This window comes from Cyrtonyx montezumae, unplaced genomic scaffold, assembly GCF_038088225.1.
Source record: "Cyrtonyx montezumae isolate F1298 unplaced genomic scaffold, pur_monq_1.0 scaffold_11, whole genome shotgun sequence".
Taxonomy (NCBI): domain Eukaryota; kingdom Metazoa; phylum Chordata; class Aves; order Galliformes; family Odontophoridae; genus Cyrtonyx; species Cyrtonyx montezumae.
The window spans coordinates 3,314,485-3,326,685 of record NW_027071837.1 but is presented as its reverse complement, the minus strand read 5'-3'; positions in this window follow the sequence as shown (position 1 = coordinate 3,326,685).

Genomic DNA, 12,201 nt, shown 5'->3' with positions numbered 1-12,201 from the left:
CTGAAACATTTCAGCCTGAAATGTGGTGGCCCTCCCTGAAATCTTGTCAGCATGCCCCAGTTCCTTAATCACCGTTGACCATGACTTGGTGATTTTTCCCCACATTTCTGGCCCTTTAAAGCAGACACGGCAGTAACAGACCAGGGAAGATCCTACCAGACTTAAACATGCAGAAACATCCATTCGAATGGGGTTCCCAGAGGTTCAGTGGATGTCATTTGGCACCTCCTACTTGATCAGGACAAACATCTGTCACACAGCAAGGGCTCGTTCTCAGTACCTCCTTGTCATGGGCATGAATAAAGCAGCTCCCAGCCCACACACCCTGGGCAGCACTGCCTGCTGTTGTGCTGCCTTGCTGAACAATCTGGCTACACAGAATACGTTTTGATTTGAGAATGCAGCTAAATCCATTCCTGTCATAGCTCTGTACTACCGCTGCCATCATGGAAGAGATGGGTTTGCTCCTCGAGCTCCATCAAAGTATGAAGTGCTAGGAGAAAGAGAACCAATATTAAAGCCAGGTGACGGGCGCGTTCTTGGTGTCCTGCTGCCCTGAGCTCACAGCGGTCTTGTGGGGTGCCAGGCTGTGATTCCATTTTCTCCCTAATCTTGGTTAGAGATGCATTGATAGATGGACCACAAGGGACGGAGGGGCAGGGTGGGCACAACAAGTGCAGCCCAGCACAGGCTGCCGCCTCACGAGTGTGGAGGTGCATCCGTAGCGAGCACCTCGGAAGAGTCCAGCTCAGAAAGGCCTTGAGCCAGAAGGAGTCTTTCCGTACAGCCCCAACCCCCAGCCCCACACCTCGTGTTTTGTGGATGCTTCCCAGCCATCCCCGTTCAAAAGCAGACAGTGCTGCCTGAAACGAGTGGCTGTCATTTATATTGGCGACCGCCTACCTGTTCTTTTAACCACTGAGTTTCTGTTTCCCAAAACCATAACATTGTTAGTGGAAAAAGTGGGTTTGAGTACTTCCTGTTTGAAATTATTTGTGTATCAAAATGGGTTTTGCACAACCTGTGCCAGTGCCTCAACAAAGAACAGAGCTGATCTTCTTAAGCCAGAAAGGATGCATTCAAGCTTGTATGGCTTTATGAGTTAAAGGAGGTTGGAACTTTTTCAGTGCTAAATGGATTTTTGTATATCTTGACACTTTGATGTAACCTCCTATTTTATTTATCTACTTAAACATCTGGCATAGATGTGCATAGAATGTAAACCTAGAATACAGCTGTTTTCACGTCACATTTAAAGCACTGAAAAAAAAAAAAGCGTTTAAGGATTATTTTTTATTAAAGAGGTCCAATGAGGGATGTTCAGGGTAGTTATATTAGGTGCCACAACAGTTTTTATATTGCTGGCAAATTTAGTGTTAATTTGTAAATGAGTTTAAGGAAAGCAAAGCTTGAAGCACTAAACTTCACCAAATTCGAAACAATCTCGGCAAAAAAAATGCCATTTGAGGTAGCACTATTGAAACTAGTTGTGCAATGACTTGCTCTAATTTTCTTTGTTCAAGAAAGAAAGAAAAAAAAAAAGAAAAAAAAGAAAAAAAAAAACAGTCGCCAGACTTTAAATTTCCTAAATAGACTCTTACAAAGTCACCGAGCTAGTTAGTGACTCTAAACAAATGTCATAAAAGCATGAATATCATCCTTTATTTGACGAGAGATGTATGTAAGTTTGTTTAAATCGATATAATTTTAGTGACATTTTTATAAGCTTCCCACTTTCCATGAACCTATATTTTTTATTTATCCAAAGTGATTTCTCTTTGTCCATTTCTCTCAGCCTTATGCAAACAATATGCAAGAAATGCTGAAACTTGGATAAAACGGGTCATGCAGAGGGAAAATGAAAGCTGAGATTGATCATTTTCACGCAAAAGGTTGTTAGTAGTTTCAATAAAAGTACTACTACTAAACTGTAACATAAGCAGACAATAAAAGAGGGATTTAAAATAAAACGGATTCATAAAACTATTAAGATTATTTTTGTTAAACACAGTGTTTTTAGTAGCTTGGAACACGATTTCACAGCCAGCCGTGTGGTCGGGTTGCTTTTGGTTTTTTTTGTTGTTTTTTAGCCTCGAGTTTCTAGCTGATGGTTTTTTGGACTTTGTATTTTTGCCTCGTGGTGTCCTAGGGACCGTTACCTCGCAGGGCAGCCCGCGCCGGCCCCGACCCCGAGCGGAGCTGAGCAGCGGTGGGGCGGGGCGGGCTGGAGGTGACCCCAACGGGCAAGGCCGTGCTGCGGGCTCCTCACCGCCCGCACCCCTCCACGTGGCCGGAGCTGCGGGAGCGTCACCAGACGGGTGCGTGTCGTAGGGCGTCCGCGGGGATCAGGATGTCGGATGTCTTCTCGGCCTTGCGGGCGCTGTAGGGTGGCTCTGGGACAGCGCTGGAGGACGCGGTGGTTGAGGAGCCGGAGTCCTCGCGGGGTTTTGGTTTTGATCCCTTGTACATTTCACACACAACGGAAAACGGAAGAGGGTGAAATTTATGAGGAAAATCTAATCTCCCATTCCTGTTGAATGGATTTAGTTTGATATTGACCTGATTTTACCACGTGCCTGTTGAAGGCCTTAGAGTATATACTGTATGTTAAAGACTGTAATGACTTTAAGAACATAGTTGCTAGCCTAATCCCAATGTAAATATAGCTCCAACACTGGGCTACGACGCATTAATCCACGTCACGTCTTTTCGGTTCTTTCCCATTAGTTCGTAAGGTTTTCATGATTCCTTTTTTTTTTAATACATCTTTAGTAACAAATGAATTTAATTTCGAAGGAGAGGTCGAGAAAGCTGAAAGCTTTTCATACGTGCGTTCAACCCGTTTAGTTCTCTTCTCAGCCAACACTGAAGCATGGTGAGGTGTAGAATGCAGTCCATAACTAGTCTGTATAGTTTACAGTTTAAGAACAAAATTAACTTTGTATGTAACTCCTACAATGATAGATTCATTGTTAACTAATTATATTAAGTTGTTGTTGCTATGGCAACAAAACTACAACATGGCTACCTTTGTATACGTTATTTGTGAGATTTTCACATGTAAATTAAAAGTGATGTGTAACAGTATGAGCTTGTTAAAGGTACAGTTCGATACTGTCAGATAAAGAGATGACTGAATATTTTTAAAATCCCAAAGTCCCATGTGAACGCTGAATCGGTGTCCGTACGTCACTTTTTCAGTCACGAAGTTTACAACACATGGATTTAGAGTCAGGTTTTATAGCTTGTAGAAATTGTTGTGTGGCAAGGGTTATTCCACAGTATTTTCACTCCGACAGCGCGCCGGGCTGCATGGGGCCGTAGTGACTGGTCGTTCCTTCATTTCACATCCCATTGCCATTGTGGGAGTTCAGAATCCATCCCTCTCAGCGCTGTAGCTCCACTCGCTATTTTCTGTTGGTTATTTTTCCCTTTGTTCCGATGTTTGGTTTTTGGTTTGGTTTGGTTTGTTTTTTTTTTCCTGAAATTGAACACTCGCGTGATTACGTTACGATCAGGGCTAAACAATGAGACGTGTAACTATTTTAATACTAATTTATATCAGCAAAAAACTGTACATAAGAAAAAAAAATATTGTGGAATGACCCCGTAACAGTGTTGAAGATACCAATATGCTGCAGTTAAACTGATTCAGTTAGTGTACGAATGTGTGAGACACACCTTTTTTGCACTTATGTACATAGTCCACGAAAGAAATCCTTGGAACTTATTTTGAATATAAAAAGTCTGTAATAATACAGGAAAAGTTTGTAAAAGAGATAGGTATTACTAAGGCTTTGAAAAGGAGGAGTTTTTTGCTATAAAACTTATCTGAAAGCATGATGTTGCTTTGCTGTTGTAAAAGCTTTGTAGTTTGCCATAGCTTATTATACAGCAGACTGATACCAGGTCAGCTCCAACCTGCAGCACAGACAGATGGGAAACAGTGCTTAACGGATGAGTAAGGTCACTAGCAAAGATTTTTGTTTCTGATCAGCCTGCATTTTCAAACACACCCGAGGTGATGTTTCGGATGCTTTGCATTCTCTGTGGATCCTGGTGGGGCCGCCGTGTCGGTGGTGGCACGCACCCGTTTTTCCTCACACCTCATCCCGTTTCTGGCTGGAAGTGTTCATCTCTTGTAGGTGACTGCAGGTGCAGTGTTTGAAACCCCCAGAGGGAGTTTGAACTGCTGCACCCTGCTGGGTTTTGTGTGTGTCTGCGTGGTTTTGTGTTTTTCCCACCGTTTCTGGGCAAGCTGGCAAAACTGAGCGGCCGAAAAGCAGTGGAGGGGTGGGAGCTGTTTCAGATGCTCTCGGGATGACTTCCTCCTCCTGTGCCACTGCTTTAATGTTCGTTTGAGAGAGCTAGAGCAGCGCCTGGTGGGGCTGTGGGCTGGATGCTGGGCAGGGAAGGCAGTGCTGCTGTGGCTGTAGGGCAGCTCGGTGCCCTGCCTGCAAAGGGAGCACCGCCCTGTCCCCAGCCAGGGAGGGCTGGTGCTTCCAGGAGCTGCTGGCTGTGTGCCCCCCCCGGCCCAGGCTTCCCCTGGTTCTCCAGGGCTGCCAGGCTGCATGGAGGTGGTGGGAGGCTGCTCCCGCCGAGCGTTAGGAGTCCTGGGCAAAGCCCTGTGCCCTTGCTGGACCAGGAGGTGCTCTCATACGCAAGCTCAGCGGTCCCTTTGCTCCCTGCATGTTGCTTTCTCTCATGGAAACTTAGCTGCAGCGGAGAAAGCAAAAGATGAATGATGTTAAATATCCATTCCCTGCAGCAGATTGCCAGCTCCCAGCAGCCCCCCCCCCGTGCTGATTGCACTACAGTGCTCCTCAGTGCTGGGTGAGGTGTGGGGAAGCTGGGAGGCCTGCATCGCCCTGCTTACACTTTGATCACAACTAACACGTGTTTGTGCAAAACCTGCACCTCAGATTTGCTTCGGAGAAGTCCCTGTGTCCCTCCCCAGCGCTCTGGGCACCGCTGCTGGCATCTGAGATCGCTCCCCTCACACTGCCCATGAACGTCCATGCCCAGCCCGTCGTTCACCGCGTGACTCAGGTTTGCTGAGTCAGAGCCTTAGCATCATGTGGTGCCAGTGCTTCGCAGGGGGAAAGAAAAGAAAGGAGATGTTGTCTGTTTCCGTGTGCGTTACAGTAACGTAGGTCTCTGTGTGAAATAATCAGCTAATTGTAGCCACCGTGCTATTAACGCTTCCCTCGACTGTAATCAGTTTTTGTAATCAAGTCCTTCTCGTTTCTACGATGACGAGAACAGAATATTTTGCACTATGTGAAACGAATCATAGGCGGGGAACTTCTTTTGCTTGGGGATACGAGAACGATCACAACACAGCTAAAATCTTTGCTAGTGATCTCTACTGACGTCTCGATCATCAGAAATAACTCTGTGCCTCTCAGACGAGATAACTTAAACATGCAAAAATAACACAACTGTTAAATAACACAACGTTCTTTTTCCAAACACACACAACAGAGAGAATCACCTGACACTGAATTACAAGGTTCCAGTTCTTTATTACTGTACACAGATGCTATTTGATAGTGGTGGAAGCCAAATGATTTTGTTGCCATGGCTTTTGTATCCTAGCAGATGAGGGGATGATAAGACCATTCTTAGATTGGGTTATGGGATTTGTTGTTCTTGTTTTGGGGTTTTTTTTTTTTCTCCTTTCCAATTAGCTTTCTTTTAATTACGTTTTTATTTTACGTCATGAAAACGAAGCTCCCCGCGCTCCTGACCGTGTCACCTGACAACAGATCGCTTCTTTCTTCTGCACACGTAGAGAACTGTATTGTAGGCAGTCACAGAAATCAAACGGGGGATGTTTGTCCTCCAGAATGGTCGACTTCTAATTTAAGTGCATACAAACTACACCGTGCTGTGTGAAGTAGATATGTGAAGCAGTTCTTCTTTTCATAGGCATTTCTGGTACAACAGCGTTAAGAGAAACGTTAGGTGTCAATCTCATGGCATAGTTCAGCATACATACAAACAGCTGCAGTTAGCCTGTGGCATTGTGAGAAACGAAACACCCTCCGGCTCAGGCATGGGCCGATGCAGTGTTTCAGTTCCATAACACGACAGTTCATTCCCTCAACTGCTACCCACAGCGTGTACGCTTGGCATTTCTTTTCCTTTTTGCCACGTTATATTGCTGTAGTGCCTGTACGTGCTTTAGAGATGTGCGTAATGCTACTCATTTTAGTATGTTCCTTCTATATTGTTATTGTTTATTTTTTTGATCTTTTAATAAAGTGTATAAAATTCTCGGTTATGTTATTATTATTTTTTTGGTTTTGTTGTTTGTTGGTTTGGTTTTTTTTTTTTTAATGGATCCATATCTACGCATTCATAGGAGTTAAGAACTTTCCGAGTTCTGATTTCTTGGTCCCCGTCTTTAAAGGTTCTGATGTAAAAAGAAAATAAAATAAAATAATATCATGACGAATGGATTTGATTCAATGTTATATCTCAAGTGTAGAACAACAGAATAAATTTCTTTCCAGAAAACCCCTTGGGCATTTTGAGTTCTGTAGCCCGTGCTCCTCCTCACGGGGCGCATCGGGCCTGTCCTATTGAACTTAGTAACGCCACAGAGAAGTTTGTATTTTAGAGAAATAAAAGCCAAACTTTCCAGATGCCGCCTTCTGGTTTCTCTCGTGCCTCAGACCCGCTGGGACACGCGTGGCGTGCCGTGTTTAACCCTGTCTGTGTGTGTGAGCAGGGACGAGGTCAGAGCTGTGCACAGCACAGCAGTGATGTCCCTTGGGCAGTGCTGGGTTCCTGCAGGCGCTGCCGGCTGCTGTGCTGTCTGTGGGGCCGCTCTCCTGGCAGAGCTCTGCCTGCGGACCCCCACTGCTCGTTTCTTTGCCCCTTCTGAGTGCTGGGGACGGCACGAGGAGTGGGACGGGGCTGCAGGGCCGCTCTGTCACCGCCAGCTCTGCCCTCCACCGGCGGGTTCCCGCACAGCGGCTGTGCCCTGCAGAGAGGCTCTGGCAGGACGGGCTCTCACATCTGTCCCGTTTGGGCCGCAGCACTCAGGCTGCTGCAAGACTAGAGACCTCAGATTGTGGGAGTCCAGATCTGTGCAACAGATCCTTCCTGCATCTCACGTGCAACGTGCAAGCTGCGTGGACAGCAAGGACCTCCATTCCCAGAGGTGTTCAAGATTCTGCTGCCAGGGAAGAGCAGGAGCTTGAAAACGGACATCGGGCTGCTGGAGCAGCACTGCTCCCCATCGCCTTTAGTAGGACGTGCTGTTGACTTTGAGAGAGGACAGACCGAGGCCAGGACAAATAATATAACTGCCCCTCTTTCATCAGCCTGCTTCCTTGCCTTCTCGCAGGTTAATTGACTCTATTTGTGTGTCAGGGCCACGTGGATTTTTTTTTTCTATAAATGACTCCTTCCCGATCTGATGGCACAGTTACATCTCTGAATTGTTCCTGAAAGCGAAGAAGAACAGGGAAAGCTGAAACTTCCAAGCAGTGAGTGTTCTGGTGTTCCAGTAATGGTGTGGGACCCTTTCCTAACGCGTGCTGTTTTCACTCCCAACTTTCCTCTGCTTTTCTTTCTCTGCTTGCCAACGCTGTTCCAGTTGAAGAAGCTCAAGACTTCAGGCTGAAAAACCGTGCTGGGTTTAAACGTTGGGGCCCATCTGTCAGAGGGCGTGATGCATCCACAGCTCTTCAAGGAGTCCAAACCGAGTTCACCCGGGGTGGCCGTGGGCTCCCGGCCCTGCAGGACAGAGCTGCACGACTGCACTGCAGCCTGGTGGGGGTGGCACATCCTGCCTCCTGCTGACAGCAGCCCAGCACAGCCCGGCCCTGCCAGCCTGGGTACAGCAGCACTGGAGTTTGGGATGGGAAGGAGGAACAAGGAGGCCAGAAGAAGCGAGCTGGCAGTGCTCCTTGCTGTAAGCCCCGGGTGCAGCTGATTGTCTTGAGCTGGGACAGTGCTTTATGGATGAAGTCGGATTAAAGAACCCGAGGGCACCATCCATGATACTGTATTTATGGCAAGTGTCATTCGGAAATACAGCAGCACCCGGCCTATCTGTCTTCCTCTCCGCTGGGGCATGTTTGTGCAGGAAAGCCAAGTTTAATAAAAATCTCCATTTAGTTCTTTGGCTGTCAAAGCTTCAGTGGGAAACGTAGGGAAAATAGCTATTTTTCAGGGTTTGCTCCATATTCAGATGGGCCTCCGTGGTCCAAAGGCAGACAGTTTTTACTCAATCTGGACTTAGTGCTGGATAAATAGATCACTTTGATCTATTTGTTAGAAGGAAAAGGAGGATAGAGAAAGAAACATTTGGCTAATCCCCAGTGAGTTGCGGATTTAAAATATCCTCTCCAGTAAAAGCAGCCAGTTAACCCTTCCACTCAGGGCAAGCTGCAGCCCTACAAACAGCTCTCAGTGTTAGGCTGAGCTGTGATCGCTGCCAGTGGATAAGTTTGTCCCTTTCAGCCCACGTGGGTCCCTCCCTGGAGAGCATCTCCCCAAAAAGTCGATCCTTGAGAAGGGCCCTGGGCTGTGTGAGGGCAGAGGGACCTTCCTGGAGGAGGAAAGAGCTGCAGCCCAAAGGCCGTGCAGATGGGCTTAAAGGAGCGGGCGCTCCTCCGGGCTGGGCCGGGTTGGGCTGGGAGATCTTTGCTGCAAATGCCTCTGCCCTTTCCTCGCTGTGCCTTTTGCAGGCTGTCTCTGCCCATCGGTGCAGCAGCAGCTGTCCTTTCCCCACCGCTGCAGCTCGTTCAGGATCTGGAGGTGTAAATCCAGCTCGGGGTGATGGCACAGCAGCTGCTGCAGTGAGGAGCACCGCAGCCACGCAGGAGGGTGCGATGCTGCACCGAGGATTTCTTCAGAGCCACACCTGCATCGTGCAGAGGTATTTCCGCTTCGCTCCACGGTGCATGTGAATGGTTTGCTCGTAAATGTTACCCGTGCCATCCCAAAGGAGCTGCTGCTGCCTTCCTGTCCTCTGCAGCCACCGTGTTCTTGAATCCTGTGTTTATAATCAATGCAGCTGCTGCTTTAATGCTCAGTGCTGCCATAATTCAGCTGATCTCAGTGGTGTGGGTTCTGCTGCAGTGCCTGTGTGCAGGCAGTGGCTCTGGCTGGCCCAGGCTTCCCTTCTGTGTGCCATGTCCCTGCCAGCTGCCCCTATTCTGCCCCACATCTGCAGTGACTGGAAGGGCTCCCACTGTGAGCAGCTCCTGGCAAAAGCCCTGGGGTGCCCGGGGATGCAGGGAGGGATTGGTGTTTGTGTCCCCCAGGGCAGCAGTTGGACCCTTCCCTCAGCCAGACCGGGGCTCAGGGGCTTGCTTTGTGCCAGGGGATATGCCACTGCCCCACTGGCCCCAGGTCCTGCTCCATCACTTCTACTTTCTTTCCTCTGTTTGCTAGGGAGCGTCTCTGATTTCGGTGACCTCAAGTGCCCATGCCAAAGTGGCACAGCTCCCTCAGGGACAGTGGGGCAGGCTGGGGGACTCGGAGTGGCCAGGGGATGCCGATGATGACTTGGGACTTGGGGCTTATCCAGGGCAGACCAGCCCTGTGCACACCACATCAGCACATCCCATCTGCCAGGGGCACTCCTGCTCCATGCAGCTGCAGAGGCCGCTGTGAGTATTTAATTGATGGCATCGCTCAAACGGGGTGACCCAGCTTGTGCCAAAGAGTGGGGTGGGGAATTTAAGAGCCTGCCTAGAGAGGGGCAGAGAACTGCAGGGGCTGACCCCTTGTACAGCAGCTGGCCCTGCGTGCATCACCGAGTGCCCCTCACTCCTGCCCAGCTGAGCTGAACAAGAGGCAGCAGCCCCCCCGTGGCCATGCTTCGGGCTGTCTCTCGTGGTGAGGGTGAATACTTGGAAGACTTTCTAATTCTCACTCTGAGGGTGGGGCTGTGGCCAGATTTGGGCAGCAATGGGGGGAAAGTGGACTGCAGTCACCCTCCCATGCTCTTGCCCTTCTGCCAGCTTTGTTCAATTATGGGAAATCCTTTAAGCTTTTGCATTAGTGCTGTATTTAGGTCTGAACTGTATTAAGGCTTGATACGGGGGAAGCAGAGTCAGATTTCTCACTTAACAAAGAATATTTTAAAGGTGTTTGTCACCGTGGCCCCACCGCTGCCAGCACGGTGGCTGGGGCACAATGGGTACTGCAGGAGGGGAAGGTGCTTGTTGCCTGCTTGGCCAGCTGTGCCTGCCTCTGGCAGAGCCAGCCTCCCTCCCTTCCTCCCTCCCTCCTGCGAGGCAGCCAGGCTGGCAGGAGGCCCATCCTGCTGGCAATAAATGTGTCATCAGGATGCAAGCAGAGATAATGAGTCACGAACACCCACCACTGGGCAGCCCTGTCCTGGCACAGGGCAGGAGCAGAGGGAACAGGACCGCTCCAGACCACGCTGCCTCATCCGACCTCTGCTGGGGTGATCAGGCAGGAAGGTTTTCCTCTTTGCAGCATTATCGATCTGCACCACGGGACACAAAACGAGGGAGCATCCCTCCCACCTGGGTCTGCTGTGAGGCTGGGGAGGCAGCTCTGCTCCCCTTGTCCCCCAGCATCTCAGACCTGCATCCCCAAACCTCCTGGGCCATCGAGCTGGACTAGCAGATGGGCCCCACTGGGATGAGGGAAATAGGAGTGTGCTGGGGCAGAAGTAGGGGCTCAGTCCAGGCAGCTTCTGGGTCTGCTGCAGCACAGGGCAGAGGAGAGAGCACCCTTTCCCTGGTGCCTGGGCTCACCTGGGTTCTGCCAACTGCACGGTGCCCAACGGCTGCTTACCTGCAGGGCTTTGTCTGTCCACCCACAGGACCAGCCAGGCAGCTGGCTGCACCGGAGGCCGAGGGGGAGTGCCAGCCCCACCAGAGCACGCTCACTTTCATCAGCCCATGGTTTGATCCTCTCCAGACTGCACAAATTAGGGAATTCTTTGAGATGCCGAAGCACAGCTCTGCACAACAGGAGCAGCCAGCAGCCCCTTGCTGCTGAGGGCGGGGACACTGCTGGGCTCGGACTGCTGGCTTTGAAAAATGATCTCAAGTGAGTTCATAAAGCACACAACAGAAGACTGATGACCACAGGCAACTGCTACAGAGACCCAGCAAGCCCCCAGCAGCACAGCGAGCCCCTCTGAGCCTGCTGATGGTCCCCGCCGCTCTTCATCCTGGCTGGCAAATATTAACTCTGTTTTTTAAGTTGAGAAATGAGCTGCTTTGCAATTCCATCCTATTTGAGCCTCACTTTTCTCCAGTGAGGCTTCAAGGAGCTTCCCCATCTTCGAGCCCAGGGCTCCAGGCCAGGCTCTGGGAGCAGCAGGGCTCTGAGCCCAGGGGCTGCTGGTCCACCTCCCCACGTCGTGTGCCATGAGCTCTCCGGGCCGTCGCTGTCAGGGCACCGTGCAGCTCCTGGCTGTTGCCTGGCTCACCTCCAGGCAGGCAGGTGCAGCTTCCAGGGGAGCTGACAGTTTTGGCAAGGAGGAGGTGCAGCTCTGTGCCATGGCCCTCCCTCGCCAGGAAGGCTGATAAAGCGTCTCCTAATGAGATTGCTGCGTTCTCGCCTCGCAGCAGTTTCGTTAGCCTTTGCAAATGCAGTCTGGGGAGAATCTGTCTGTCTGGACACTGCTTGCAGCTCTGCCAGTACACTCGTACTGAGAGTGCACAGGGATGGGGCATGGCATGCAGTGTCCTCACAAATCCCCACTCGGGTTGAATTTTAGGTTTTATTCTCTCCCCGCAATGAGAACGAAGCGGACAGTTGCCCTCTAGTTGATTGTTAGCTGCTTCATTCTGCTATTGCATCTCTTGCACAGGTTTGCACACTGCTGTAGCATTTGAATTGTAATTGCTGCAGGAATATGATTAAAAAGGGGAAAGCTCTGGAATTTTGAAAGAACTCTTCTCTTAGGTGTCACTTTTAAATTGCTTTACCTTCACAACTCTTCCATATATCTTGACAGCGTGTTTACCTTCCTCCACCTTTCCTTTCACTTAAGGCGTAAAACAACAGCGTTGGTTTATTTGTTCATTGTTGCCTTCAGGCTTTTGAGCCTTAGAGAGGCATATTTTCAGCTTCACCCCACGACAGCACAGCCTGGAAGCCTCTCTACATTCAGAAAGGGAGAGGCTGTCACATGTGCTGGTGATTTGACACGGGAAGGTCTGAGGCCATCCCCATCCCATCAGCTTTGGGGAA